A 25,850-nucleotide genomic window follows, 5' to 3' on the forward strand; every position below is an offset into this window, starting at 1 on the left:
CATTCATTTAACCAACAGGTATTCATTGTATGAGAACTGCATTATTCAAGGCATGAGCATCAGGTAGGAGAGGGACAATAAAAATATGAAGCCACTATGTAAATGGCATATTGAGAGACATTGTTTAGAAAAAATAAAGATAATAATTGGGGAAGATATAGGTAAACAAATAAATATATGCCAAGTAATGGTGTCCAATAAAGAAAATAAACCAAGAAGGTTGAGAAGATAGATAATTGGCCAAAGGGGGAGCAGGCAGGGAGCAGTGCATTGAGGACAGTGAGGGAAGGTATTTCTAGTAAACAGCATTTGAGATCAGCAGTAAGGGCAGAGGAGGCCTCGCAGTCTTTGGAGGATTAGTAGTTCTGGATCCAGTGATGGGGATGCAGGTGGGTGGTTTTTGCCTCATGGAGTGGGAGGAAACAATAAGAAAGCCACTCTACTCACTGCCTTGCAGAAGGGAGAGTTTTGGCAGATGGAAGTCAGAAAATTTGGAAGAAGGTGGGAGATAACAGGATACAATGGTGAGAAATAATTAGAATTGCTAATACTTGGGTCTTTTCTCTGGGAGTCCACATGAATAGGTTTGACCACCCAAAGCTGTTCACTATAAATTCAGTCAAGAATCAAGTATATACTACCACTCCTGAAATAGCCAAATTCTACTCGTCAGGTGTTTGCACACCCAAAAGACTCAAGAATCTGGTGACACTCAGCTCTTCCAGTGTAGAAAAGCAATTTTAGCATTACTAGGTGTATGGATATTGCCTGTAAATGTAAGTGCTGAATTTTCACCTTGGAAGAGTGATGAATTGTTGAAAAACATGCTGCTTCATTCTTCTTTCTTTGCAACAGATATTTTCTCATAGCTTTTAGTGCATGGGAACCAAGAAACTTTGCCAAGTATTATGTATAGAAAATATTCTCAACATCTTAAGAGTCAAGTCAGCAAGATAGATGATTGAATATTTACATAATTAGAAAGCATGGTCAGAATTTAAATAAATCATTATGGGCACTGTCTCCATGAAAAGCCCTAAAGCTCTCATCTAGCTCCAAATTAATGCAAAGGGAAGAATGTCACCAAATTACACACCAAACTCAAGCTATAATAATTACTCAGACCTCAGTCAGTAACCTGGCCAATTTTAAATTAGAGGGAAACTGTATTTTTTCAGGTATCCATGCCTATCGTTTGATTAACATTTACAAACAGAAATGAGTTCTCACTGGTGAAGCATGAAATATTTTATTTTTCTCTACTTGAAGGCAGAAAAATTTGCAAGAGTCACTTTAAAGTTTTTTTTTGTTTTTTTTTAATGATTGCACAAAAAATTCAGGGATAAGGCAGAAAATAGAACTTGGTCCTATGCTCTGGTTGAAAGGACAATCTCATTTTCAACTTCCTGGAGGTTTGAATTTTAGACATTATGGGATGACTGAAAAAATCTTATCCAAATTGCCATTTTTCAAAATCTTGTTGAAAATGTAGTAGGGAAAAGCAGCACCTCTTACCTTTACCCTTACATAAATATATCCTCATTAAGATTTCGTTTTAGATTCATTGAAAAAGATTCAGTTTCACTTCTAAGATTTCTATCTAACCAAGTATAAAGAATACCCATGGGGAAATTGAAAACATTTTTGTAAACAGACTCTAAATACTGTTTCTGTTAGGTGACATTCACATAAGATTTTATTTTTCCTTTTGAGCACATTCCCTTGAAGAGTGAAAGCAGGTGATTTTAAACTTCCTATGACCAACACTCTCTTTTATGCAAAGGGCAAGATTCATGGATTTGAATTAGAAAGATCATACAGCTGGAAAGGGACTTAAAGTTGATCCTAGTTTAACCTGTTCACTTTAAGAGCAGATGCCCAAGGATCTAAATAACTTGCCTTAAGTGATTTGGTAAAAAGCATTGCCCTGAAATTAAATAGAGCTTGAGATCCTGATTTGAAGTCTTCTGTTGGACATGAAACGCTTAAACTTTTAGGGAATGAAGTGAATTTCAAACCCCCCAGTTCCAGCTTGCTGTAGCCTCACAGGCTCCATGAAATTGGGTAATGTTTTAGTCAGCTTCTTTCACTACTGTGACCAAAAGACCTCCCAAGAACAATTAAAGGAGGAAAAATTCACCTGAGGACACATGGTTTCAGAAGTCTCAGACCTTATATAGCTGACTACATTCCTTGGGGCCTGAGGTGAGGCAGAACATCATCAGAAGTGTGTGACAGAGGAAAGTGCCTGGGGAGATGGCTCTAAGAAGCAGAGAGGGAGAGAGTAAGAGATTTTCCTCACCACAGACAAAATATAAACTCCAAAGCCACACCCCTAATGATCCACTTCCTCCAGTAGTACCCTACCTGCCTTCAGTTACCACTCAGATAATCCCTCTCAGGGGATTAATTCACTGATTTGGTTAAGACTTTCATAATCCTATCAGCTCACCTCTAAACCTTCTTGCATTGTCCCACACATGAGCTTTTGGGGGACATCTAATATCTAAACAGTAACAGCTAACAATACCACCAAGATATAATGTATGAAATATATTTGGTATGTAAGTACTTCAAAAGTGTTAATGATTATTATTAAAAAATAGATTTCAGCTTTCACAAACATTAGGCAGCTTCTGTATACCTGTACTTTTATGATATAAAGCCTTCCAAAATTTAGTGCCTCAATAAGAACAGTGGTTTAGCTATGATGCCAGATGGAGATTTAAGAGCACAGAGAATGTGACTATGCAACCAACCTTATCATCCTTATATGACATTGAAGCAAGAGCATCTGCCATCTCAGACATCCTTTTGCTGGACTCTTAAAGATACCTGAGATTCTAGCCAAGAACATGTTGCCAGGAGCTTTCCTGAGGAAAGAGGAATCTCAAAGTGGCTGAACACATACATGCTCAGTAGGAACACTGGCTCACACCCTTCTCAAGAGGCTTTGGTCTGCCTCTGAGCTGGAGTCAAGGTGCAACCTAACTGAGCCCAAAGCTGACACCATCACCTCCTGTTCTTCAAATCTTGCTCAATTCTGTCAGGTGTGTCATCTCCAACTGGGGAAGGAAGAAGAAAGAAAAGGGAGACTATTTCTGGACCTAGACTTTCTTCCTTTGCATTTATTAGATTCTTCATCATTGTGCCTTTTATCATCATACCATATATAATGAAGATCAGTTAATCATTTCTTTCAAGTGAATTCCAATGAGAGATAAATTAAGCAAGAACAGGAACCATGTCTGTTTGATTAATTGCTAGCAACGGGAATCATGTCTGTTTGCCTTAATGCCTAGCTTGGTGCCTGACACATGACATGTAGCAGATACACAGGAAAAGCTGTGGAAGGCATGTGTGCATTCCTTCTGATAATAACTAGAGTAACCTCAGAACTCTGCTTTGCACGCAAGGTGTGAGGTGGGATGGAGGAGGAAACTGAACTACTGTTTGTCGACTGCCCCCTTTGTTCCATGTGTTTTCTCAAGTTGCTTCAGGAAAATGCTGGACCACCTCAAGAAGAATGGGTAGAAAAACAGCCAGCTACCGTCTAACAGCCACGTGCACCCTCATCAGGGCAGTGAGTTTGCTTCCTGCTTACTTTTCCTACTGTTCATCTGGGAGTGATCAATTTGGAGTCACTTTACTTATACACTAATTAACCAATTAGCAGCTGTCAACTTTTTTTTTTAAGCTCTCAAGGATGCATGGCTTCTTTTCTCTGTTAAATTTCTGTCTAGGAATTGACTTACATATATGGGGATCCTACCTCTGAAATGGAATATAAGAGGGAAATTCTTCCTGTTTCTTTCTGCCCCCTAAAATCATAGCCTCTGACCGTGTCCCAAAACCCTGTCCCTCTTGAAGGTAAGAGTATTTGTTCCTTTCCAAGTCCTCCCTAACCCACCAAGAGAATAAATAAAGGTCAGGATAAACTGCCTAAGTAAATAGTTAGAGATGGAGGGGGAAGAGACAGTTTCTAGTTTCTGTTCTGTTTATATTCTATGATACACTTACATTGATGATAAAACTTAGCTCAAGAATGATGGCCAAAATAAAAGTGACAGCAGCCCTTTCTTGGGAGCATAGTAGAGCATATGTTTGAGGAAGTACCCCATTTCCTGTTTCCCTCTAGACAGACCAGGATTCTGGTCATGCTGCCACTTGTTACCGCTATGAAATTGAATGTTTTGCTTAACCTTATCACATGTGTTGCCTCATTTATTAAAAAAAGGATAATATTAGTGACCATCAAATAAGATAATGCATATAAACTGCTTTTCACAATGCCTGGTATATAGCTACATGCCACGTAAAAAGTAGCTTCTTAGTATTATTCATTCAAAAACCATGTATTGAGCATTACTAAGTAGCAGGCATAACATCAAATGCTGGGAGTTATAAAGACTACTTTTCCCCTAGATTTGAAGGCCATTTCAGCCTGGAATTATTTTGAAGATAAAGTACCCTAGGTTTTGAGACTATTTTCTACCATCTGTATTTCTCACAGAAAGGAGTCCTCCTATACTCTGGTCAGGACTCATCATTCACCCAGTTAATGTAGAAGTGTAAAGACTCTGATTAGATGCATCAGGATAATGCGAAATTAGGCCAAGATAACTCTCTGATGAACTGGGAAATTGTTTATTTAATGGTGAATTCTTTAACTAATATTCAGACATTCTTCTGATCATGTAGGAATGCAGCATCTCTCACTAGAGAATGGATATAACCAGAGACCCTCTCTCTTCTCATCCTGACAGCGGCAGGCATGTGACTCAGGCTAGCACAGTCAAACTTGAACTTTAAATCTTGAGAGAACTAGGAAAAAGGCAGAGAAAATGTTACTACATATTGATGTTCACCCCAAATTCATGCTGGAACCTAATCCCCAGTGTGATAGTATTGAGAAATGGGACCTTTAGGTTATTAAGTCTTAGTGGTCCTGCCCTCATGGAAGAGATTAGTGTCCTTATAAAGGAGGATTGAGGGAGCTTATTTGTCCTTCTACCATGAGAGGACACAGCAGCAAGTTACCATTTCTGAAACAGAAAAACCCTCACCAGATATTGAATCTACTGGCACTTTGATCTTGAACTTCCCAAATGCCAAAACTATGATAAATAAGCTTCTGTTGTTCTCAGTCTATAGGTGGTATTTTTTGTTATAGCAACCTGAATGTACTACAACACCCTGTTATCAGAAGCAGGACTGTGAGTCTAATGATGACTGGCTATGGACTGTCCTTTAGTAGTGGCGGCCACTTAGTTGCTCTCACTAGACCTAGCTGTACTAGGACCAGGTGTGTTTCTTGCTGCTAAGACTTGTTGATTCAGGCCCATTTTCTAAGCTGGCTCTTCATACTTTTCAAGATTTTATGAGTTCCCAAAACCTTTCCAATATTTTATTGGCTTAAGTTAGCAAAAGTTGATTTCTGTTGCTTGCAATCAAAAATCTTAACTGAAGCATTGATGTTTAGTCTGCTGACTAGGTATACAAAACTGAGGTTCTAAGTTTACAGTGCCTCTCTTTTAATCTGAAGCTGCAGAGATTTCCTTTCCACTTGCCTCAGGAAAAGAAGAAACACTTGCCTACCTGCAGAAAATATTTGCTGGTTTGCAGAAGATATTTCTTATAACTGCATGAAGAAAGAGGAGAAAGACAGGAAAAAGTAGACAAGGGATAATAAATGTGTGTTAGAATCTACCAGGATAATTTTAGGCCTTGAGTCCAGAGCAATGATTTTATTTTTGTATCAGCTCTGACAAGTTCAGGGCATAAACATAACCTTGTTTAAAATACACACTCACACACCAGAAAAGGACTCCATGGAACATTTTACTTAATTCTTAATATAAATTTAAGTTATAAAGCATAAGTAAATAGTTAAGATGAAAGCACAATTATATAAATTGATAGCCAGTGACAGTCATTAGCAGGCATGAAGACATCACATTTAATTTTCATAGCCTCAATCTTTACCCTGTCAATTCTGTTGTATGTAATGAAATAATGTCAGAATATGAATTTTATTTTCTCAAAATCAAAGTTAGTACATTTTAGAGGAAGTAGGGTGAGGGAAACCATTGTTTGTAAGGCATTACTTTTTCAAGAATTTTCCTGGAGAATCTTTGAGAGGATCATATGAGCAAAAAATAAAAAATAAAAAAAACATATGAGCCACACCATTAGTCTTACAGAAGGCACATATAGCAGGGAATAAGTTATGAGTCGGGGGCCTCACCTCCAGCAGGCCAGAAAATCTACTGAAGCCTCAGTTAACTGCCTCATCTTCTATAGGAAAGAGGGTGTGTCAATCTTATCTCTAAAGTCTCCTTGCAATTTTAGTTTTACTAGTGATCATTTAAAAGTTTACAGGAATCAGGCAAAGTTAAAAATAAGGCTCACAGCCAGGCACAGTGGCACATGTCTGTAATCCCAGCAGCTCCGGAACTGAGGCAGGAGGATCACAGGTTCAAAGCCAGCCTCAGCAACTTAGTGAGGCTCTAACTAATTCAGCAACACCCTGTTTCTAAATAAAAAAGATGAAAAAAAAAACATAAAAAAGGGCTGGGGATGATGTTCAGTGGTTAAGCACCACTGGGTTCAATCCATGGTACCAAAAAAGAAAAAAAAAAAGAATAAGGCTCAAGCCTCACAATAGGAATTAGGAAACAGAGGTGGAAAATGGGGATATTAGTCAGGAAGAAAAGAGCTTCAGTATGCCATCTGGCAGAGCACATGATACAGAAATTGTTGGAAGAACAGAATTTAATCCAAATAGAGAGTCTATGCTCAACTACAGTTACTTCACCTGAGCTGCAATTCTCAGGTAGAAGCATGATGAAGCAGGAACTATACCACTTCAATCCTTCCTACCACAGGTGGCTCCAAGGAAGCCATGAAGCTTCTTTGAGTCCAGGATGATCACCTGTCATGCAGTAGATAAGAAGATTAGGAACACCAAGATGGTCTGCCGTGGCTCACTCACTGAGGAGTTGAGTGAATTTGAACAAGTTTATTAATCTTTCTGAAGTCTAAGTTTCTTCATCTACTGGAAGAGAATAATTACACTGGCCTGTAAAGTTTTGAAGGTTGACAATATTTTCTTTTCATTGCTTTGTGGTACAAAGTGAACAATCATTAATTGGTAACAAACATCATTGTAGGGCTGAGGATATAACTCTATTGGTAGAGTGCTTGCCTCACATGCACAAGGCTGTGGGTTCAATCTCCAGCACACCACACACACACACACACACACACACACACACAATGATTGTAGTTGCTGTTGTTACTATATTATTCTTGAGGAACCATGGGATGCCTTTGAGGTTGTAGACCTGGGTTGTATGGAGAGGTTACATGGAAAACTTTCCCCTACTCATAGTATTTGATAGAGTGGACACATTTCCAGAGGGGATGAACAGACTTCACATTGTACTCAGGGGGAAATCTGTGCTTCATCTGAGCTCCAGAGAGAGATGAGTGCCACTATGTAATATTACATAGGTTATCCTAACAAAGAATTATCCTAAATTCTTTGAAAAGGTTGTATAGCAGGATTAAATGAGATGGCATATAAGATGCCACAATCCAGCTGCAGCAAAATAACGGGGGGGGGGGGGTGACGAGCAACTTGTGTACATTGATACAGCAGGAGTGGGAGCCGTTTATTGTAGGACCAGAGGAGTATATATACATTACACACAGCTTATCTTAATTAACATAAACTAGATACAGCAGTCAACCAATAAGGAATCTCCACACTTAATGGCTCGCTGGCATTACTTCACAAACCACTCCCTCTGGCAAAATGCCAGGCGCCATCCTGACTTGTTTACAGACCCTAACAATAAAAGGCATGTATAGGAGGATTCTGGCAGCTTAAGTACCCAAATGCAGCCTCCTTCTTCTTCTGAACATATTTTAGATACTTAGTTCTCTAGAGCCAAGCAACTGATGTGATATAAAATTACCTGTATAATTAAAAGGAACACATAAAATCACATATACTGGTTTTTACACTCGATGTAAGTGAAAATTTGAGGATAGAAACTGTCAGATTATGTTTAAAACAAAAGAATCCTCATGTTGCTTTTAAGTAACCTGCACAAATAAAGTAATAATGAAATCCTTTTGTGAAAAAAGGAGACTGATGGGTATTGCAACACTGAGCAAATGCAAACATAAAAAATCAGGCAAAGCAATATTAAAATCATTCAAAATGGAATTTCAGGTTAAATGCATTTAAGAGTTTAAAGAAGAACATTATATTATGGAGAGAGTTTCAGTAGAAAGGAGTAAGAGAATAGAGCAGAAACAATATTTGAATAGTCAGTGAACAATAATTTTCCCAAATTGATGAAGGAAATCAGACCACTTATTCAAGAATTTCTATAAATCCCAGTCAAATAATAGTAAATCATATATAGACATCATAGTAAAACTGCCTAAAAACAAAAAAGATAAAAGCAGTAAGGTAGCCAGGAGGAATGTGGCTGTTTTAATGCAGTAGAGAAATGACAATAGCCAGCGAACAATGGAATGATATCTTTCACAAAAGACAATAGCACAAAAATATAGGAGGGAAAAGAAAATGGAACTTAAAAGTTACAAGGTCCTAACATCACTAAGGATATAGGAAAAGTAATTATTTTTATTATACTGTAAAATGCCTAGTTATTGGTGAAAAAGTAAAGATAAGCTGCCTACAGAAACATGCATTAAGAAGAAGACTGAAAACAAAAGGTAGGAAAAAGATCTATAATACAATCACTTTTTTAAAAAATGATGTAAGACTGTAAGAAAAGGAGTATTATTTGAGACCCCAAAAGACATTCCATTTGGATAAGTGTTAACCACTAAGAATATGTAACAATTCCAAATTTGTATGAATCTAATAATATAGAGGAAACAGGCAACTGTCTCTCCTGATACACAACACCATTGGAAAGCCCCAGAAGGAGGAAAGGCTGTTGGAATCAGAGTCACATATGGGGTGTGGCAATCTTACCCTGGGTGGTCCCTGATCCTCCCTGCTCCTTTAATGAGTTGCCTTTGAAATCTGAACAGTGGCTCAAAATGGCTGTTGTTTTATTTTTATTTTACAGATTATTTCTTACTAGAAATAAACCTGGGGTCCAAGGCTAAGGAACCCCATACGGGGCCTTACAGCAGGTAGCAAGATTTTATACTGCAACTGAACACCCTGATTTCTGGTGGATATGGCTCAAAGTTACGAAGCTTACACAAAAATACCTTCCATGCCCTCAAGCAACTTTTACTCTGGGAAAGACCTATCTATCTATCTATCTATCTATATTCTAACTTTAATAGAGAGACCAACTAAAATAAAAAGAATAGTAGAAACAAAAGTTTACAAGGCATAAGATGTTACGTGTCCTAAAGAGAGCTAAAAATAAAGGCAAAGTTGAAGTATTAAAAAAAGATTTCCAAGTGAGCACAGAGGCTAAAATACAATAACACCAGATCTCCCTGGCTTCTGTTTGTCAGGGTGTCACATACCCTCAATTCTTACATCTAAGTATAGTTTAGACCTACTTTTAAATAACAAAAACAAAGGATGTAGAAAATCAAAATGTGAAAGATGTGGAGGTTCCCACGAGACCCTTGCTTCATGAAGCTTTCTGTAGGAATTGGCTTGCTTGGCATGGATCTGATATTTACAGTCTCTATTGAGCCTTTAGCAAGTATGCCTGTCTTTGGAGGAAATGCAAATGCACAGCTCTCAATGTCTTCAAAAAACAGTCATGCCTGCCTATTCATCTCAATAGCACAAACAGTTAAGATGATGCAGCTTCTTGAATAGCATCCTGCAAGCCCCTCCACCTAAACTTGGCTGGGCAGAAATCTAAGGAAAAGGAGAAGAGTTCAGAAAATGGCTTGTGGAATACTTTGTCTAATTACTACCATGTTTGCTGTCAAACTAGCCTAACGTGATCAATGGTCATGCCCAGCTGACCCTAGCTTCCCTCTTTCCATCTCCCTGAATGTAAACCAAGGACACAGCTCCTGGTGGAAGATGTAAGTTTACATTCCCCACAGAAACACTAGGCCATTTGAAATTTCTTATAGCAAAAACTATGTCCAGAATAATATCAGAAGCAAAACTACGTGGTTTTTATTGTTACTCTTCAATTCTGCATAGTGCTCCTTTTCTGCTTGCCCAGGGGGACTAGAGATTTGAGATAGAAATCAGAAAAGATTATCAATGTCGTTCATTATGTACCTGTGTGTTTATACAGAAAAGGGGGGATTAATTAGTTAGTGAACTAAGCAGGGTATTGTTTAAACTATGGATATGGTGTGTGTGTGTGGGTGTGTGTGTGTGTGTTCTTTAACAAATATTAAATGAAGGCATCCTCTGTGCCAGGACTTGATAAATAGTAGAGTTATAGTAATGAACAAAATAAAGTCCCCAACCCTGGGAAGCCTATCTTCTGGTTGGAAACAAAATAAGGAGATGTAGTGATAATGTATAATATATACAGGGGTAATAAATGCTATAAAAAATAAATTAGGGAAAATGAGATTGGGGGTGTCAGAGAAGATGTCAGAAGATAAAGCAGAATTTGAGCAGAAATATGAAGTAAATGGGGAAACCAAGTAAAAGGAATCTGGAGAAACAGCAAAGGAGCATAAATCCAGCAGACAGCACAGCTAATGAAAATGAGAGGAAGCAGGCTTAGCATGTTTAAGGAACAAGAAGGCTACTGGGCTGGGCAGGAAGAAAAGATAGAGGGGGAGAATGATAAGAGGCAAGAAATCATGGAAGGAGTAGGAGACAGAAGATCAAAGAAGATCACGAAAGATCTCATGCATGGTGTATGGTGATGACTCAGGCTCTTCCTCTGAAGGACTTCATGGGGATATCTAAATGAAGGAGAGACACATCAAACATACTGTCAAATGATCACCTTTGTTGTGCTGTGGAAAACAGACAAAAGTAGATAAGAGCAAAATCTGGAGGGTGAAAATATAGAAAGTTACGATAAGCCAGATACATGGTGACAGCTTAAAAATGTGGTAACATGTCATGCCACTCCACAAAAGAGAGATGTCCTCCATCCCCACCAAAATTTGATTCTGACATGGAGATTGATGTTGACCCATACATAATCTCAGGGGGCATGAAAAGGTTTATTAATCTCACAGTGGGACTTGGGGAAAATGAGCCAGGCCTCCTGAGATGGGCCACTAAGACCAAATCTACCCTGGAAGACAGCAGGGAAAGATGACTGCCTTGGGGTTTCATGATAGTTAGGCAATGGGGCTGGCTTGAGAGTTCCCTGATGGTTTGAACTTTCACTAGTGCAAAAAAGAGGGTACCTGGGCTCGCTCATCTGTCTTCTCTGCTATGGGGCAGAAGAGAAAGAAGGAAGCTTAAAAACTGTAAACAATCAAATATCAAAAAATTGAGCCAGACTCTTTACTATATAACAGCAGAGATGTAAGAGATGATCAGATTCTGGAACTATTTTTAAGACACAGGTATAATATTTACACTTGGAACAAGATTTGGATGTAAGAGAGAAGGAGGTTAGAAATGATTCCCTCTCTTCCTATATCTTAGCAAATAAAAAATTCAGAAGACCTACAAAAATCAATAAGAGAGTTGTTTTATTTGTTCATGGGCTTTTCCCACTTCTCATTGAAATATGAAACCCATGTCCTTTCCTTCTCTTTAACCCTTTCCAACCTCCTCAAACACCTTACCTTGGAACTGGGACGGGAGTGCTTTGCAGATAAGAATGTTCCAAAAAATGTTTATGGATTGAAAGGATTTACAATAATACCAATTAGAGTATTATGTTGACTCAAAATTATACTTTGCTTATCTCTTAAGTCAAACACTGACTTATCGTGAGATTTTCTTAAATGTTCTCAATTACAAAGCTGGGATTTTATACCAGTATTTATCACAGTATATTCAAGTGTCTAGGGCATTTTAAAGAATATTTTACTTATAACTTTTACATCAAAAGTGACCTTTTACCATTTTATAGTTAATTAAAGAGGCACCTGTGTTATAATAAAAGGGTCCTAAAATGGGAACCTAGAACTGTGGTTTTTATTTCCATTTTTGTCATAAACTAAGAAAAATACATGGCCCCAAACACATTGGTTCTATTTTCTGAGTTTCTCAGGACTAATTCTCAGGACTTTTCTTTCAAGTGACACTATGCAAGTGCTGATACCACATGTGAAAGTTTCAGGCACACTGGAACAATTGTGTGGGTCCACAATTTCTTGTAATAAGACCCTTGACTCTTCTCTGTCCTGTTAAGTAAAAGGGAAAATGATTAGCAGTGAGAGACATTCCAAGGCAACAAATAGCCCCCAAGTTAGGAAATATTGTGAGAATTATTCTAAAATAAGTTGTTGTTGGGGCTAGGGTGGTGTCTCAGTGGTAGAGCACCTGCCTAACACATGTGAGGCACTAGGTTGATTCTCAGCATCACATATAAGTAAATAAAATAAAGGGCCATTGACAACTAAAAATATTTTTAAAATAAGTTGTTGTTGTTTTAAAATGAAGTCATGCCTATTGTAGAAAAGAAGAAAAAGGTTAAATAGTATATGAGAATATTTAATGAGTAGTAATAAGATTGGCTTGGGAATTTTATTTCTGATTAGGAGGATCAGTAAGTAATACAAATAAAATGAAATTTTCCTTTCAATTCCTGATTTCTTGAGATTTAGAAAGAATATGATCAATCAGTAGAGCCTCTGTGTTATTAATATTTAACTTTCTAATCCTTTATTTTAACTTACGATTAGGTTTTTGTAGATTTCTCTTTTGAAATAAAAGAAATTTAAAAAAAAAACAAACACAAACCATTGAAGATTGCTTTGACCATAGGTTATTCATTTTAAATATAAAAATATCACTCAATATAAACTAAGGGAGTATTTTCAAAATTGATGTAATATTATTTAGAAATGTTATGTCTTAAAGAGAGTATAGTTCAAACTCACCAAAATTACTCTCTTAAATGTCTCCAGTGGGTATTTGCTGTATCCAACAAATTACAATCTTCATTTATCTCAATGCCTGCCAAATTTGGTGGTTACCTTCATTAGTTCGTTTGATTATTCAGTTCAAATCTTATCATACCTTGCCTGCTATTGGGTTTTTGTGGCCCTGTCCATGTTACTTGTTTTAGTGAACTTTTTCACTGTTGTGACCAGAGGACATTTCAAGTATAATTTTAGAGGAAATAAAATTCATCTGAGTCTCATGGTTTCAAAGGTCTCAGTCCATAGAAGGCTGACTCCAACCCTTGGGACCCAAGGTAAAGGAGTACATTATGGTGGAAGAGTGTGGTGGAGGAAGGCAACTCAGGACACGGCCACCAGGAATGTGTGTGTGTGGGGGGAGAGAGAGAGAGAGAGAGAGAGAGAGAGAGAGAGAGAGAGAGAGAGAGAGAGAGATCGATCTGCTCAACAAGGACAAAATATATACCTGAAAGGCATATAAAACCCCAGGGACCCATGTCCTCCAGCCACAGCCCACAACCTACAGTGGTGACTGTAGTTAATCCCTATCAGTGGATCAATGCACTGACTAGGTTAAAATTCTTGTAACCCAATTATTTCACCTCTAAATTTTCTTGCATTGTTTCACGTATGAGCTTTTCAAGGACACCTAGTATCTAAACCATAACAGTACTGCAGGCAATTTTTGAAGGGAAATGCCGTGGTTTCTCATCTCGGGATGCCCAGAACCTTGCACAGAACTTGACACATGAGAGGGTTTCAATATATGCTCACTACCCTAACTCCATGGTTCTGTACCAAGTTCAATTATTGGAGAGTATCTCATCAAAATAAAGTCTATTCTTTTTCTCTGATGTGGTCTGAGTGATGTACATTTAGTGATTTAGAAACACTAGTAAGTAAGTTGTGGGGGAACAATGTCAATAAATGCTGGAATTTAAGGTATCTTTGTCTAAGAAAGAAGATTGGCAAATTCATCCGAAAATCTGAGACAGAGATATGATGGCATTTGTTTCATGGAAATAGGTGAGAATCAAAAAGAGCGGAAGGCAAGGCTAGAGAGAGGGGAAATGTATCAGGCCTTTATGGAGGAAATTTCTACACAGTTATGTTTATTCTTAGGAAAAGAAATCGTTTTCAGGGCTGGGGATGTGGCTCAAGCCGTAACGTGCTCACCTGGCATGTGTAGAGCGCTGGGTTCCATCCTCAGCACCACATAAAAATAAAATAAAGATGTTGTGTCCACCGAAAACTGAAAAATAAATATTAAAAAATTCTCTCTCTCTCTCTTAAAAAAAGAAAAGAAATCGTTTTCATGATGTTCATGTTTTGTTCTCATTTAATTTCATCTACTGCAAAAGCACTAGCAATTTTTAAATGCCTATATATCTCAGTTGTGCTGAAGGTTAATAGTTTTAGTAGACTTTTTCCCCCATTTTTGCATCATAATTTTAATGAGTGAATAATGATGGGGATAATGGGATTGGGAAGCCCTGGAAGGAAGATGTAACTCATGAAATTACAGAAACATTGCCCAGAGGTTATTTTTCCAGAGTTTTTATCAGTTAAGATCTCAGGAATTTCATCTCTGATGATCAGTAAGTAATACAAATAAAATGAAATTTTCCTCATTACAACTCATTTCAACATATGTAACTCTACGCCTTGGTATCAACCTGTACTCAATAGCTCTCCCAAAATTTCCATGACCTATCTTGACACAGGCAAGAGGAATAGAAACAGCATGAGCCCAATGCTGTGGGGTTCAATTTTAAGTTTCCTGATGGTTGCTTGATTATAGATGTGGGTGCTGCTTTTGATATCATAGACTTTGCTCTTATTACTAAAACATAGCTTCTACTCAGCACACAGCCAGTTTCAAGGGGATTACAAATCCAAGAGAGTGCAAGGTTAGACTTGGGCTTCTGGTGGAATGTGTCAGAGTTGGTTCTTATGCAGAGAACCCTAGCTGCATAAGACTTGAGGACTGACCATAGAGAAATACTAGCTCAGAACAACATCTGAGAACAAAACACGGGATCAGAGAGTCCCCTGTCCTGTTGGCAAATCATAAAGGTGAGAATAATACTATTTGGAAAGTTAATGTTAGAAGACAAAATTCAAGCTACTTAGATCCTCTGCTTATTTCCAAACCCTGGTAACTCATTTTTAAAGCCCTACTATCCCATTCTAGCTCCAAGGAAATAAATGGCTCTAGAAGCTTTACCTCAATAAGAAACAGTAATACTCTATACATTTTTCTGTTTATTGAATGCCTTATATAATTATAATCAAACACTAGGCACTCTCCTAGGAGGTGCAATTATAGCATTGAAGGGAAAATAAGAAAATAAAAGCAAACACATCTAACCTCATGAAGTTTATATTCTGGCGCGTATCCTTCATCTACCATGTGTTTTCCAACCTTCCCTGAAAGGCCTGCCGTCCAGCCTCAGCGCAGTCTCCAACAGTGGTTCAACACTGTGATCCTTGGTCCTTTGGCAGGTATGTGGGGTGTAGGGTAGCAGTATACAAGAATATTATTTGTTCAAGTATCAATCAAAGACATTCAATGATATGTTGATGCCATTAGTGAATTCTTCTCATCAATACTTTCCTATATGATGAGAAGAGACCATATTTCTAGGAGCTACAAATGCTAATGCTGCTCTATAGCCACTGCTCCTCAATGTCAACACTGATGTCTTATTCTTTGTTATTCCCATTTTAGTTCAAGAAACAAAACCATTATGAGTATTTCAAATGGGAACTGGCTTAATGTAGGGAATTCGATGCTCACAAAATAGGTGAAAGTCATTTAAGGTAATTTCCTGTCTGGACCTTCAGAGTCAGTTCTAGAACAATAGGTCATCATTGAAACTGCTCCAGGAACAAAAGGACACCACTGCTCCCGCTAAAACTGCCACTGTTCAACACATGGAATTCCAAATGATAGACAATGAAATGTTACCTGTGCAGATCCATGACTGTAATCATGCTCAATAGCAGAAATAGCAAAAACCAGGCAAAAAGATGGCTTCTACATGGCTTTGTCTTCTGAATTTTCTGCAAGTGCATCTGATAGTAGAATTAATTAGCAGCCAGAGCCCTAGCTGCATGGGGAGTCTAAAAGGCAGTACAGAGGCCAAATTGGTCACTTCATAATATCCAGCACAATATCACCAAGTGAATTTGCAAGTGCATGATCTTGGCCATTCACCACACCTACTGAATCAGATTCTGGGAAACAAGAACCAGTGTGTTATCAGACACCTCCTCACTCAGTAATTTTTATGATGAGGCATATTTCAGAAATATTGCTTCAGATGGTTAGGATGAGATCTGAGACACTCAGTCATAGTATACATGTCCAAAAATATGTTTTAAAAGGTGTGATTTAAAAATATTAACACTGAGCCAGACTTATGTCATTTAATTTTATGGACCTGATTCTCCTCTGAATCAGAAAGTGAAATGTTTTTCACCTCAGGTAATTGTTTTCCACATTGCCAAATGGAGAAAAATTTCTCTCCTTTGTGTTTTGCTCTCTATTTCCCCACACAATTTGGACAAATATTGGCAATTTGATGACTGCATTTTATTATAGGAGTTTTCCTAGTGGTCTCTCTCGGGATATTTCAAAGTAATGTCCCATACAGACCTTGAAATTTATTCTCTTTTAGTTTTCAAGCAGGGAACAGTTTAGCATCATTCTAAGAGGAAGAGAAATTTTTCAGTTTGGAAAGGAAAAAATGTTGTTCTGTCTTTGAGCAGACTTCCATGGAAAAAATGATATCATGGAGCTTCTGATGACTTATATTGATTTAAATATATTAAATTGTCCAATTCACAAATAAGGTAAATTTATAATTAAAAAAAAATCAGATTAACTTTTCATACTACCTTTGTCATAGCCTTGAACAAATGTTGGCTGAATTAATGAAGAATGCATTCACTATGCTGATTGACTTTGCATCAGATAATGCAATGGTAGCCATTTCCTGAAGTAACTTTGTATTTCCTGGAGATGGGTGTAGATTCCATGATTTTTTTAATCATGGAATTAAGAGGTTTTTTTTAGTCATGATAAGTAACACTGGCTGTTGTAACAAACAATCCATAAATCTTAATGGCTTACCATGATGAAGGTTAATTTCTTATTCATGCCATACTATTCAACTGAATGTTCATTAATCTACCTTTCATATAAGGCTTAGGAATACTTTGTATCAAGTAACTCCACCATTTTCTAGAGCAAGGGTAAGGAAATTTTCTTTCTTTCTTTCTTTTTAGTTATAGATGGACAACATATCGTTATTTATTTTTATGTCATGCTGAGGATCAAACCCAGTGCCTCACATGTACAAGGCAAGTGCTCTACTACCAAGCTACAGCCCCAGCCCAGAAAACATTTTTTTTAAATAAAAAGCCAGACAGTAAATATTTTAGACTTATCAGTCAAATGATAAAAATCAAATATATCATCTATGTATCTATATAACAGGAAAGAAAAATAATTATCAAGTTTTATTTTGATGAAATTTAAAATACAATTAGGGTACAATTTTTTGTAATACAACCCTAATAATGAGAAAGAATTGGAATTGTTTTGTTGGGGAGGATACACTTTTGCCTAATTGTGTTCAAAATTAATTTCATTATAATCAAAATGATTGAGAAAGCTCATAAGTTAAAGCTGATCTATAATAAAATTTTATATATTTCTTCTTTTTACATTTAATCTTTTGAAAATGTCTTTTCATGGAGGTAAATCTGGCTAAATGTTGGTCTGTAAACATAATTTTAATTGACAATATTCATTTTTTTAAAGGCATTTGTGGAATTCTGTTTTGTTATTTTCTTGTAATATGTCATTACATTGCAGACAAATCAACATCAATGGGAGATTAAGAGGAAGTTTCTAAATTTAAAAATGCTAAGTTATGGAAATATGGATTTTGAAATATGGGAAATTCTTTTGAACTTTCACTGTGGTAACAATACTTCTACTGGAATTATGGTTTGAACCAGAGTAAAAAAAAAATAAAAAAAATAAATAACCAATTTGTGTGAGAATAGAGATTTGGTTTTTGAAACTATATAAAAAACAGTTTGATGTAGTTTGTTACTCAAACAGCATTAGTTTCTATGGAAATTACTTCATAAAGCTTTACATTTTATCACAAAATTTTAGGTAGCAATCACTAAATGCTATCAATTTTTTGAGAAAAGCTGATTCCCAAAGCCATTTATTGTTTTTTTAAATTTATTGTTTATTAATAGTGGTTATGTGGTTTCTCTTGTTCAGAAAATTTATAGTTTTGACTCTCAAAAGAAAAAAAAAGAAGTAATTAAAAGCACTAAACCATAACCATTGATCCGCTATATAGTAGGAACAGTGAATATATACAACTTCTGTTTATGAAATCAATTAAAAAGTAATGGAACCAATGATGGATAAGTCTATGAGAGCAAATGAAAATCACTGTTGATTCTTCTGATTCAATAATACATGATCGCTGGGTGTGCTGCTGCATGCCTGTAATCCCAGCAGCTTGGGAGGCTGAGGCATGAGGATCACAAGTTCAAAGCCAGCCTCAGCAAAAGCAAGGTGCGAAGCAACTCAGTGAGACCCTGTCTCTAAATAAAATACTAAATAGGGATGGGATGTGACTCAGTGGTTGAGTGCCCCTGAGTTCAATCCCTAGTTAATTCAAATATTTTCTGCAAAGTAATTACCGACAACCATATACTTTAAATGCTTCCCCCCCCCCAACTACTTCTGTGAATTTGTTCAACTAAACCTTTTTTTTTTTCTGCTCTACATGATTTTACCACCATCTATTGTAACACATTACAACAGATTCTTCTTCAGGTTGTACTGAATTAATAGTCTCTCAACTTCTTTGAAATATGCTCACCTCTACTTGTTCCACACAAATGATTAAAAAACTTCAAACTCAGTGTTGAATTAGTAAGAACATAAAATGTGTATGTGTAAGTATAGGTGTGTATGTGTATGTATACAACATCCATTTATTAAGAACAAGACAAGTCACTCAAAATTTTTGCCGTGTGTTTTGTTGACTGTTTATATCACTCCCAATATCTTTAACTTTTTGAATGGCTTATTTTCATCAAAAGGCTAATAGTTTAATATTCATTTTCTCTGAACACATTTCTTTGGCTACTGCAATCAAACAGTTCAATTAATTCACCATCAGTTAACCACTTTATTTGCTTGGCTAACAAATGAGACACATGGAAATTTACTTAGGTTCCAGTCTTATTCTCTTTTTTATTTTTATGAAGAAATTCTAGCATGTAAGATACTTTATCTTAAATTTGCTATTGTTTTGGGATATTGCTTTCCTGTGAGTTGGGAATATTGTGATGCGTGCTTAGTTGGAATTATCAGTGTGTATTATGTTAGTTTTCTTTTGCTGTTCTAACAAATTACCACAAACTTAGTAATTTAAAACAACACAGATTTGCCTTATAGTTCTGGAGTCTAGAAATCTAAAGAGAATAGTACCAGGTTAAAATCAATGAGTTGAATAAGCTGTATCTCTTTTGAAGGATGTACAGAAAAAAATCTGTTGGTCTCTCCCAGATTCTAGAAGGATTCCTGAATTACTTGCCCCATATCTCCCAGAGAAATCATAGATTATCTGTGTGTTCAAAAGTGAAGAACATGATTTGGTGAACTTTACCATTTATATCATAATCTGCTCTTTCCAGCCAGCAATCACATGACTCTAACTTTTGCTTCCCATCATCCCATTTCCTCTTATGTTTCTGACTCGCCTGCTTCCTCCTTCTAAGGACCCTTGTAATTACATTGAAACCATTATGATAACAAAGTAATCCAAACTTCACTATGCCTTGAAGGGGCACCATTTAAAGTCATTTAACCATTTTCTTTCTTCATTTATTTTTTTCTTTTTTTGGCCCGATAGGTATGAAGATAGTGAGAGAGAGAGAGAGAGAGAGAGAGAGAGAGAGAGAAGAAAATGTCATGAAAAAACCAATATCCATGGATCCAATAATGGCAAGTTACAACTATATCCCTGCAATAGTACATAATCAGCAGAATAACATAATAAGAACATTTCTATATTCTCTGTGGCAACCACTTGACTCTTCCATTGTAGTGTGAAAGTAGCAATAGTTAATATACAAATGAACATGGAACCAGGATGGTATTCCAATAAAACTTTGTGATATTAAAATTGAAATTTTTTATAATTTTTGTTATGAAATATTACTCATTTTTAAAATGTAAAAATTTTAGAATGTGAAGTCTTTTTAGTTTTGTAGAATGTATAAAGATAGGTAATCAGTCAGATGTGAGCTGTCATTTTCTGACTCTCTTTGTAGGGTTTCAGAGTTATTCACTGAAATGAGATATTTTTTGATCTGTGCCTAGAATTACAATATTTCATTTTTTCTCAGATTCCATCAGCTAGAACTCAATCAACTGATCATACAAAACTGCAAGGGAGGCTGGAGCTGGAAAATCATAGTTTCTCTGTGTGTTTAAACAATGAGAACAGGGTTTGTGAACATTAGCATTTATATCATAGCCCACTCTTTCTAGTGACCAAATTTGCATTCTGCCCCCCACCCTTTTCTGCACAAAGTTTACACTCTCTTCCAAAGTCCAGCTCAAAATCTTGGACCTCAGTGTAATGCATGTCCTCCCTATCATCCAGCTATAGTATCTAATTATTCTATGACATATGCCCCTGATATACACTGTAACAAATAGTCTCACTTAGAAAGGGGCAAGAAGGGAGACACAGCCTAACTGACCAAGGATGATCCAGATGGGCACACACTGAAGGCTTCTAACCCTGAGAGCACAGGAGACTATCAGACCTCGAGTCTTTCCTGGATCTGCTCTCTGAAAGGCACTTCTCCGCACATTATTCTACGCCCCTCCCCACAACTCTACCCTCTGGAAGGTTCTTTCTTATCTTCCTTGGTACATCTGAAGTTGTCTACCACTTCCTTAGAACTGCATAGCTTGGCCAGTATTCTCTAATTACAACTCCTTTAGACCACCCCTGTGATTTTATCTGGCATTCAATTTCTTTCTTTCTTTATATTTTTAAAAAGCTTCAGATGTTTGGTTGCAATTAGTGCCATGTACCTGTAGCCACACCTGGTAGGGTTTGAATGTAATCTGTCCTTGCCAAAAATCATTCTGAGGCTTAATTTCCCAGAGGTTCATGTACAGGAAGCTTGAGTTGCATATGTAATGATGTTAACATCTTTAAGAGGTGAGTCCTAATGGAACGTGATTAGGTCATGAGGCACAACTTTCGGGATAGATTATTGTAGTTTTCAAATGATCAGGTTAGTCCCCAAAAGAATATGTTTGTTATAGAAAGCAAGAATCTCCCCAGATTCTTGCTTCTTACTTACTTTGTGATGTCTTCTGCATATTCCTGCCATGTAGTGCTATCTACCATGAAGCCCTTCCCATAGATGCTGACACCATGCTCTTGAACAGGTAGAACTGTGAGTTAAGCAGATCTTTCTTCTTTACAATCTACCCAAATTTGAGCATTTTGTTCTAACAACACAAAATTAACTAAAATTCAAAGTTGCTTCCAAACATTGGTCCCAAATCAGTTTGATTTGATTTCCAGATTCACCAACTTGTCTTTTAATTTAAGATGGCCAAAATCATTAAGCCATTTTAAGGTGGCTTAAAATGTATATTAATGTGATCTTTTTTTTTAGACTATTTACTTTGATCCATAGAAGTTTTTGACTGTTCAAAGTCTTTCTCAATTATATGACCTAGTGTTTGTGATCTAAATGCCACAGTAATAGATATTTCCAACTGCTGAAGAGCTCAAATTTTTAGACATTTTCATTTTCTCTCATTTCTACTTGCAAAGTGGCCAACTCTTTCCTCAACTAATCTCTTTCTCACATACCCTGCCAAGTACTAGCTGATCTGCACTACTAACATTGTTTTTCAACCTGTTCCTCTAGATCTGTGTAATAAGCACATGGTCGATCTACCAAATTACTACCAGCAACACAGAATTGCAAATATTTTCTTCATAACATAATACTTTCCCAGTCTTCAACTTGCTGGCCACCTTTCTACAAATATGCCAGATTCCCCAATTTCTTTCTTTTTTTCATATGACTTAGATTTAATCATCAGAAGCAAACTAAATGGAGAGCTTACAATAGAAAAGAATTACATGTCAGTGCCTTCTGCAAACTGAGCTGGGATAGAAAGGGACTAGAGGCTGCCCCTCAATTTAATCCCTTCCAAACAAAGATGTCCACAGTGTTCCTGGCACCCTGGCTCAGGAAAGGGGGAGACCACTGGTTCTGTGTGTTGAAGTTTCCTTGCCTGCCATTCATTCCTGGCCAGCATCAGGAGCCCCTCCTTTCCGGCTCTGGTCATCACCCTTCTTTCTGTGGTCTGATATGATGTCATCTATCCACAGTAGGAGAACTGCCATCTCCACTTATATGTTTGCCTTATATGTTTGCAGCTTCACAGCCAATGGCTTCCATATGCCTAGTTCTTTCATGTCCACTAAAGTTCCCATCTCACCACTTACTTCCCAGGTCTCACAGTTCTCCTGGGTGTGCTTGGCTCAAAGGGAAGTGAGTAGATTTATAATGCTGGCCCCACAATTCTGGATCAAGGTATGAGGGATGACTTCTAAAGTCTGGGAAATAGCCCTGTATGACCATTGTTCCATACCAGTCATGGCCATGGATTTTTCTGTTAAGGTGTGAGCTACAGCCATCTCAGAAGCCCCATCCCCTGGCACCAGCTAAGGGTCCAGGAGAACATTTCAGCACACTTGCATGGCATCCTGGAAGGTTGCGATCTACAGCTGAGAGAATTTCTTTATTGGCCTCCCTGAGAAGAATGGTGTAGGCCTTGGGGTCTCTGCGCTCAGTGATGAACCTAAAGTACTCATCTCCAATTTTCTTGATTTCCAACAGGTCTGCCCCTGTTCCAACATCATCTTCTCTCAGTTCTTCTGGTCAGCTGACTATCTGGGCCCTGCATGCTCTAGCAATGCAATTATTGTCTGTCCTCTGGACTCTGCAGATGGCTGAGATATTGGCCCTCATGAGGTAGTGCTGAGCTAAGTCTGAGATGCCTTTTTTCTGTGATGACCACATCAGACTTCAGTTGAATAATGTCCTCACAGAGATGCTGGATATAATCTTTTTCCATTTGGAGGATTCAGGTGAAGTCTTCCTCTTGGGTAATCTCAATGTCAGTCTGGCTTTCTCCTTTCTGTATTCCAGAGAAGAATCCAATAGCCCAATATGAGGGTTCTTCATATAATGCCATATTCTCGGATGGGTCACATCTTTGTTAATCATGACTCCATGTAATGCACATGAGTCTTCAATGATGCTCCCAAGTATCTTTTTCCACTCTTGCATATTTCTTGATGTCAATCTCCTTCTGATCCTTTTCCTCAAACTGTACAGTTTTGACAGCATCCAGGATGATATTGCAAGCTAAAGAGGACCATCCACAAATTACTTTGATGGTAATGGAACTGTTTATGATGTTCAGCATCATAGTTATCAATGTCAATGGAAATACTGATTAGAGTGCTGTTCATATCACCCAGTGCCTTGTAGTAAACATTAATTACCACTGTTGGGTGCAGCTGCTGCTCTAGGAAGTGATCAGCAACAGATTACATTTCTACAGCAAGAATAATTACTGATGTGTTTCCATTTCCAGCTTCTTCATCCTGGGTCCCGCTAATATCAATCATGGACATGGCTGCTGGATGTTGGGCTTGAATCTCTTGAAGAATGGCATTGCCATAATTGGTCACCATGATGCCTCCTGTTGGGTCCCAAAGCATCTTCATGGACTTGGGTCCCATACATGTTTGGATGATATCTGCAATAGTCTTAGCAGCACTGATGTTTGCAGATTGAACTTTTCTTCCATACTCACAGTTTGTATTCTGGCTGAGCATGAGCACAGGACAGTGGTCCATCATGGCAACACAATGCAGAGCTGGGTACCCAAAGCTGAAAGAACCAGCAGAACCTTCTGGAGAGAGCAGATTACCTAATTTTGGATGGGAAATTAGGCTAAGTGCTGTAGCAAACAAACTTAAAATCTTAGTAGTTTAACACAATTGAGTTTTATTTGTCATCTATGCCGTAGTCCAATTTGATTTTCACAGAGAAGCTTTGTGTACAGTGATCTAGTTTTGGGGAAGAAAATTAAAAGAGCAATTTAAGGTTCCAAATGTAAAGCTTCTGAAAATGCACTGCAGGGAATAAATAGGAATTGAGAAAGTAGAGAAACATTAAAACTTGGTAAAATTACACCAAATGTTAGATCCATATGAAGAACAAGACTCACTGAAGCTGATTCCCAGAGAACTGAGCTCTTAAAAGTATATCCTGGGACTCTCCAATGGCTAGTATTGATCCAGAAAGCCCCTTCAGGAGAGAGGTACATATTAGCCTCAGCTATAGGACCCAGCAGACAAAGGATACTAGGCAGCTGTTACACTTCCCTCCGAAGGGCTCCCTAGCTTTGTATGTGAGACGAGCAGGTTCCAGCGAAAGCTCCTACTCTTACACTCTTTCCTTACATTGATCGTCGTTGTATTTTCATTTTTCATTGATCAAGAATAACTTTTCAATTTCCTTCATTTCATTTTAGAATTCACAAGATTATTTATATCAGACTTTGCTGCCTATTTTGTTCTATGATTAACCTTGGATAGTAATAAATTAAATTAAAGAAATATAAAAATATAATGTTCTTGACAACCTTATATGTTAGCTATATCTAATATTGTTAATCAAAACATACTCTGTGTTAGGTTATATATCCAATTGCTAGAGAATAAGGATCAACGAGTCTTAAGTTAACAAGTGACAGAGCAGGAATGTAGACACAGGTTCAACACATTCTTTGTTTCTAACAACTTTCAGATCTTTTAGGATATTTAAGATAATTCTGGATATTCTTATTAAATCTTCACAAAAGCCCTATGAGGTAGGTAATTTTATCAATTGCATTTTATAGGTGAGTACACTCAAGCTCCAAACCCTATAGAAAATATTTGAGTCAGCCTCCCTGGGTTCAAAATTGGCAGCTCTATCCTGCCTATGGATTAGGGAAAGTACACTTACTTGCTTCTACACTCAATATAAGGAGAGAAAATCCTGAATGCTGGGTTTGCCTAGTTCTGGCCCATAGGCCTGGAAAATCCTAAAAATCAGTTTCTGGAGATTTGAGGTCTTGACATTTACAGTTTTAAGACCTTGGTAGGCTTTTGGACAGACAGAGGCCTTTCTGTGGTCATAGAACCTCAGTTTTAATTGGTTCAGGATGAACAGCAAGGAATTTGAGTGCTGTAAGTGCGGGGGCAAGATTTATTGGGCTGGGCAGGATGGCTATATTTGGATTTGAGTTCTGAAAATGTCATCTCCTTCATTTTGGATTTCCTAAACTGCTTTTGAATTTCTTCTATGTTCACATATAAAAAATGGAAAAATAAATTTACTCTTGAATAGCGAATAGGCTATATACATTGCTGTAGCAGGTTTCCCAGGGTATCTGTAGCTTAGAGTAGAGGTTGACAGACTGTCAAAATGATCTGTCATCTGTTTCTGTAAACAAACTTTTGTTGGACACAGCCACTCTTGTTCATTTTCATATCACATACAGCTGCTTTAGTCCCACAATGGAGAGTTGAGGAGTTGCAATGGTGGCTTAAGCTTCAAACCTGGACCCTATGTGATCTAGAACATTCTTCATCCTTTTAGGAAAGGGTGAGTTA

The 25,850-nt window shown here is 37.3% G+C and overlaps 1 pseudogene; it reads right to left on the reverse strand.

Annotated features, from left to right (window-relative positions):
* Positions 1-22,215: 22,215 nt before the first annotated feature.
* LOC124086913 (T-complex protein 1 subunit gamma-like) lies at positions 22,216-24,104 on the reverse strand (annotated as a pseudogene).
* Between the last annotated feature and the right edge of the window lie 1,746 nt (positions 24,105-25,850).

This window comes from Marmota monax, unplaced genomic scaffold (genome assembly GCF_021218885.2).
Source record: "Marmota monax isolate L192 unplaced genomic scaffold, Marmota_monax_Labrador192_F-V1.1 WCK01_AAM20220418_F8-fsc00012, whole genome shotgun sequence".
Taxonomy (NCBI): domain Eukaryota; kingdom Metazoa; phylum Chordata; class Mammalia; order Rodentia; family Sciuridae; genus Marmota; species Marmota monax.